This window comes from Artibeus jamaicensis, unplaced genomic scaffold, assembly GCF_021234435.1.
Source record: "Artibeus jamaicensis isolate MK-2021 breed Jamaican fruit bat unplaced genomic scaffold, CSHL_Jam_final contig_233, whole genome shotgun sequence".
NCBI classification, from domain to species: Eukaryota; Metazoa; Chordata; class Mammalia; order Chiroptera; family Phyllostomidae; genus Artibeus; species Artibeus jamaicensis.
Window position 1 is genome coordinate 43,585,971 of NW_026521486.1, and position 6,079 is coordinate 43,592,049.

The following is a 6,079-nucleotide window of genomic DNA, read 5'->3' on the forward strand; positions in this document are numbered from 1 at the left end:
AACTAGAGAAAAGAGAAATGGTGGCAGCGTCCAGGAGCAGGGCCATCCTGACCCCCGCGCCACTTCCGAGGCAACCAAGCAGAGCCTCCCCGTGGATTTGGAGTCCCTACTCCACATCTGAGGTAATTACTCAGCCTCCCACACAGAGGTGCCTTGTAGTTGTAAGTGGGAGTGGGAAGATGCTTGCAAAACTGTTTATCTTTAAAGAATAACATTATGGCTGTATCTACCACATGGGTTTGGCATTTGACGATTACATGGTTAATTTAATCAGTGCAGATAGCAGAGGGGTAGGGTTAGGCCCCTTTCTTCTTACTTCCAAAAGGATATCTCTCCAGAGAGATAAAATCAACAGAATAACTGCCAGGTCTTCCTTCCTGCAGTGTGGCCATATTTTAATGATCTATCACTGTATACATCTTTGGGAATAATAATCCCATTTTCTTTCTAGATTCTTGCTTCCCATGTCTTACAAGGGCAGTTTGGTACAATAGTTGAATGAGTTTGGGAGTTAAATGACCAGGGTTCAAACCCTGTCACTTTGGCTTTGAGCTAGTTACTTAACTTTTTTTGTGTCTCTGTTTCTTGCCAGAAAAAATGGGAATAATCACAACATCAACCTCTTGGAGTTGTTGCGAGGATTAAATCATGACGTATGTGTATATTTGTATTTACATACCATGCTTTCACCTGAATCCTCTCCAAGTGTTCAGAACACTCTATCTCTATTTTAAGAATATAGAATGGCTCCTCTGGCGATTAGATAGTGCATACGTTCTGTTTCTTACAGTCATTCCATCTCCAGCCGCTCCCAATTCAGTCCTCCCACAGCTGGCTCTGTGCTGAAGTGCTTGGAGATATTTGCTTGTATTTCACTTACAAAATAGTGTTGAGTCACAGGTAAATCTAATAGCCAAACAAACACTTCATTGATTAATCCCTTGGGTAACTAACTCATGCCAGGTGATAAGAAATTTAAAATGAGAAAGGTAAAAAAGAAGATCAAACATAACTAAATCAATATTTATATTGCTATGTTGTACAGCTTTTTCTTTATTTTAAAACTTAATTAAGGACGAGGAATAAAGACGAAAACTTTGCAGAGCTAAAATAAGTTTGCAAAACTCAAACAAAGTATTAATCATACACATTTCCTCCCTACTTTTTCAGAAAATTTTCCCTAATGCATCAGTACTGGGTACAGTTGAGAAGGGAAGTCATCTGAATATCTTTTTTTTATTTTCTGATTTATTGGCACCACACACACACACAAAAGTCCTATGGGTAGAAGTGGAATGCAGTGTTTTGCTGATTCCTGTAACATATTCTGTTTAAGAGATTCAATTAAAAGGGTACATGCATTTTATTTATTTATTAACAGGCTTAATTCACTTTATTTTCCTCATATAAAATTATGTGGTGGGCACAGCTGGAGCCTGGGTCCTCTGCACGGAAGCTCTGGGGTCGGTGAGTTCTGAAAGGGAGACTTGGTGGTCACAGTCTCTTCCCAGAGGTCGGGGACGAGGTAACTGTAGGTCTTAGATAGGGCATCGGAGGCAACCGTGGCGAGTTGTCCAGAGTGGCAGTGGAGCCCCTGGCTGAAGTGTAGCAGTTGTAGATACCAGCCATCAGCAGCAGTTTCTTGGGCACAGGGGCTGAGACCATGCCAGTGCCCTGGGGAGGGGGGAGGCGCACCAGCACGGAGCTGCAGCACCTGCTCTCCTCGCAAGGGACAGTGAGGGGCTTGCCAACCTTGTTCCCCCAGTAGCCTCATTGCACAGGGACAAAAGAGAGCTCGGCCAGGATGACGGTCCCGTGGATGGAAGTGGCCACTTCTTTTGAGCACTTAACACTCAGAACAATATGTCCATTGTAGCCCTGGCTGGTGTAGCTCAGTGGATTGAGCTCGGGCTTGCGAACCAGACAATCGCAGTTCGATTCCCAGTCAGGGCACACATGCCTGGGTTGCAGGCTGGTTCCCTGCAGGCCAGTTCCCAGCAGGGGATGTGCAAAGGGCAACCATACATTGATGTTTCTCTCCCTTTCTCCTTCCCTTCCCCTCTAACGATAAATTTTAAAAAATATGTCCATTGTAGTCCCCAGTGGTGACAAATGTCTTGGACCAGGTCCCCTGGCCTGCTTTTGCATGGGCATAATCTTCAAAACCTTGTCCTTGAGGGATGCCCCCAAGAAAAACTCAGTGATCTCAGGTTCCTTGATGGGCAGAGAAAAGGGATAAATTTCCTCCAGGGACTTGATTTTCATGACCTTGACCAGGCAGCTCAGCTTGGTGACAGGGATCCACTTCTTGTCCTCAGCCTTGCATCCACAAACTCCAGGGCCTCTACCCAGACCCCAGCCCTGGCCGTGACCTCGTGCCAGATGCCTTGGCCACGCCCTCCACAGAAGCCGCCGCAGCCTCTTGTTCCAGGGCCCCCGGGGCCTTCGGGCCCTCCCGCAGCACCAGTGCCATCCACCGTTTGGTGTTTCCTGGAAAACAGTCACTTTCTTTTATTTTCTTTTTCAATGACAGTTGACATTCACTATTATTTTATATTAGTTTCAGTTATACCACAGAGCAGCTAGACAATCATATAATTTATAGTGATCCCGCAGTATTTCTAGCACCCATCTGACACTATACATAGTCATTATAATATTATTGATTATCTTATCTACGGCTTACTCGATATCCCTGTGACTGTCCCTTCACCCTTTCTACCCAGCCCCCTGACACCCCTCCCTCTGGTAAGCATCAGTTTGTTCTCTGTATCTATGAAACTGTTTCCATTTTATTTGTTTATTTTGTTGTTTCGATTCTGCATATAAGTAAAATCACATAGTATTTGCCTTTCTCTGACTGGGTTATTTCACTTAGCATAACACCCTCTAGGTCCATCCTTGCTGTCACAAATGGTAAGATTTTATTCTTTTTTAATGGCTGAGTAATATTCTGTTGCATATACGTACTACAACTTCTTTATCCACTCAGCTATTTAAGGGAACTTGGGTTGCTTCCATGTCTTGGCTATGAGAAGGTACATACATTTTAAGGACTGACCATTTTCATCCTAGAATTTTTTTTTTTGGTCCCCTCACTACTTAGGAAATGGATGAGAGAGAGAGAGAGAGATGGTCTGATCAGGCCCTTACCTTATAGAGAGTTTTTCTGTAAGAAAATGCAAGTACAGTGGAAAGGTCATGGACCCTGCAGTCCGTTGAACCTTGCTCAGTAAGAGTACTAGCTCTGTTGCTTCACTTGGTTAAATTACTTGGTCTCTTGGAGCCTTGTTGCTCCTGGTAGTGCTGTAAAATGGGAGCATAATCTTTAACTTGTAGGGCTGTTATAAAGATTAAATAAGAAAATGTATGTATCTTGGTGAATTCCAGTTATTTTAACTTTGCAAACATAGGATCTGAGATGCAAAGCAGATAATTCACTACACAAGGACGGGATTTTTCTGCTCTTTCCTAGGCAGAGAGCATGAAAAAGGTCAGCTGCAAAAACCCGGTGTGGTCTCTGTGCTCAATGCTGCTCTGCTCCAGGTTGGATGACCTACACTCACTCATCTATTCTGGGTTTTTCTGTCTAAACCCCAGCTGTGTAAGCTGCGACCCTGGTAGGAAGGCTATAACCATGATGAAGTGGGCCGAGGAGTCTCTCCTCTGTCCCTGGTCACTTGATCAGTTTTCTGCCTCTTTTGAGCTTTCCTATGACCTGCGAATATCAGGAACTAAAAGTCTCTGTAGGCATCAGAGGAGACACACCAGCCAGGATGGCAGGGAGGCAATTAGTCAGAGGACCTAGATTCCAATCATGGTTTTTGCCTCTGAAGTTATATGACCCTAGAGTCTGTGATACTTAACCTTTTGTTTACCTCTGACCTCAGCTTGACCATAAGGGTTATTAGGAAATTCACCACCATCCAAAAGGAATGTTTGGAAGGTTAATGACATAATTGTGCCTAATCCCGGTGATGAGGAGAGAGTAAATGTCTACCTTTGAAAATGCATAATAAATCTTCCAGGTAAATTACTTTTCTTTTATTGCACTAAATATATCCTAAAGGGAAACCATATGAAGAATTTTCAGTGTTAAAGTTTTTGTTCCCTTTAGTGGCTTGAGAGAGTTCCAGAGCTATAGTAGGGCAAATATATTCCCAGCACAAGTGGAACTCTCCATGTTAAAGGGCTGTGAGTCCCCTTCGAGGAAGGTGCCCTGAGTGATTGTCTAGTTAGGTTAACACACAGCATTTTCCCTGCAGTCTCTGCTGCACCAGTTGCCACACCTGTCTTCTGAACAGAAGAGCTCAGACTGTTCAGCTGGTGTTTTATTTTATTTTCTAAAGTAAAGAGCTTACAGACCATTTCCTCTACCTGATGTTGCTTTAGGATACCAAGAGGAACCAAAATTCTATACTCTGCTAAATACCTTCTTGTGTCTGTAGGAAGGTACCCTTTTAACTCACTGAGGTCACATTTATCTGAGATAAAATTTTATTTGGTTTAAAGAGTAAGGAGTGAGTGAAGGGAAGATGGAGCCTCGCTACCTGGGAGAGCACAGGGAAAATGGGGAGGGGGAAGGAAGGTTCTCTAAGCTCCCCTGTATCAGCTGTGCATTTTAAACAAAAAATTTACATAAAGAAGAGAACAATATTCATGAGCATGTGCTATTTTCTGAGTGCAATGCAAGGTATTTTCTTACACATTATTCTGGCTTAATCTTTGCACCAGTTTTCTGAAAGGTATTATTATCACCATTCTTCCTTATTAGGAAAGAGAGGTTAAATCACTTGTCCAAGGTCACACAGCTCAGAAATAAAGCCGGAACTCAAGTCCAGATTAGTCTCAATCTATTTCATAAACCAATGTCCTTTTGCAAAACAAATCTCCATTACCTTTCTCTTCTTCTCAGTTACCTCACCCTTTTGGGACTTTTGTAAGGGTTTTGGAAAATTCACTTGTACCAGGGCACGTGACCATGTGAAATTGGAGGCTGCAAAGCTTTTTGCAAACTTGACAGTAACCATCACTGCAAATGCCATTGTGCTTGTAGTTTGTAAAGTGCTTAGTATATGAATGCAACCCTATTATTACCTAGTAATAGTGTGTGTTATTATAATAACATACAATTATTTAGCTTGGGTAAAATTAGAATGGTGTATATTTAAGATGTCATCCAGGCTCTTTTTTTCTAGACCCTCTGAAAAATAGTTTCATTTAATGAATTGCATCATCATCTGTATCACATAGGAAGTTGATTTGTGTTAAATTTTTCATCTTTACTTTGGAATTTCTTGTGTTCTAGTAATATTCACTGGTTGAACTTGTTAACACTGAAAGTGCATTAAGCACATAATATGTAGGATCATACACTTCTTGATATGAGAAGTATCCATGGGAACCATTTCGCCCAACCAGCTAAATGTCATGTGTTTGAGAGAGAAAAAGTGGCTGTGAAATGTTTCTACACCCAGCTCCAGACTGCTGGGAAGCCAGCCCAGAGACCTGACGCTGACACCCAGAGGCTACTAACACCATGCAAACCTCCCCATTGCACAGAGTTTATTGAGTGGCTCTGCCAGTGCAGAAAATACTAATGCACTAGGCAGTAAGTCTTCTGCTCTTTCTAAACGTTTGACTTTTGGGGGATGTCTATTCTTTCCCCTTGGTGCCCATTAGAATATTGAGTAGAAGAGGTGGTTAAAGTTAATAAATATCATTCTGCAACTTCTTTGCAATAGTAGTTAAAAAGTTTTAGTGGTAGGTAATTTTGAAATAATAAGCCCAAATTAGTTTTTAAAAAATTTCATGGTTCTGAGTAATTCATGATTTCTCTGATTTCATTTTATTTGATGGATGTATGTATATTGATCACCAGTGATGCCCTGAGTTCTTTCCCTATGTATAATAATGTGTACAAGTAAATTTAATATAGTACACAGATAGTTTAACACAAGGGAGCACATGATCTACGGTACGCATCGTGTTACCAGCACAGATAATTCAGCTCAGTAAAGTGGTGTTGCTCATGAACATGTGCCAGCCTCAATGCTAGGTTCTGAGGAGGGCAAGAGAA

General features: G+C 42.0%; 1 pseudogene; it reads right to left on the minus strand.

Annotated features, from left to right (window-relative positions):
• Nucleotides 1-1,402: 1,402 nt before the first annotated feature.
• On the minus strand, nt 1,403-2,473 carry LOC119035378 (40S ribosomal protein S2-like; annotated as a pseudogene).
• Nucleotides 2,474-6,079: the final 3,606 nt, after the last annotated feature.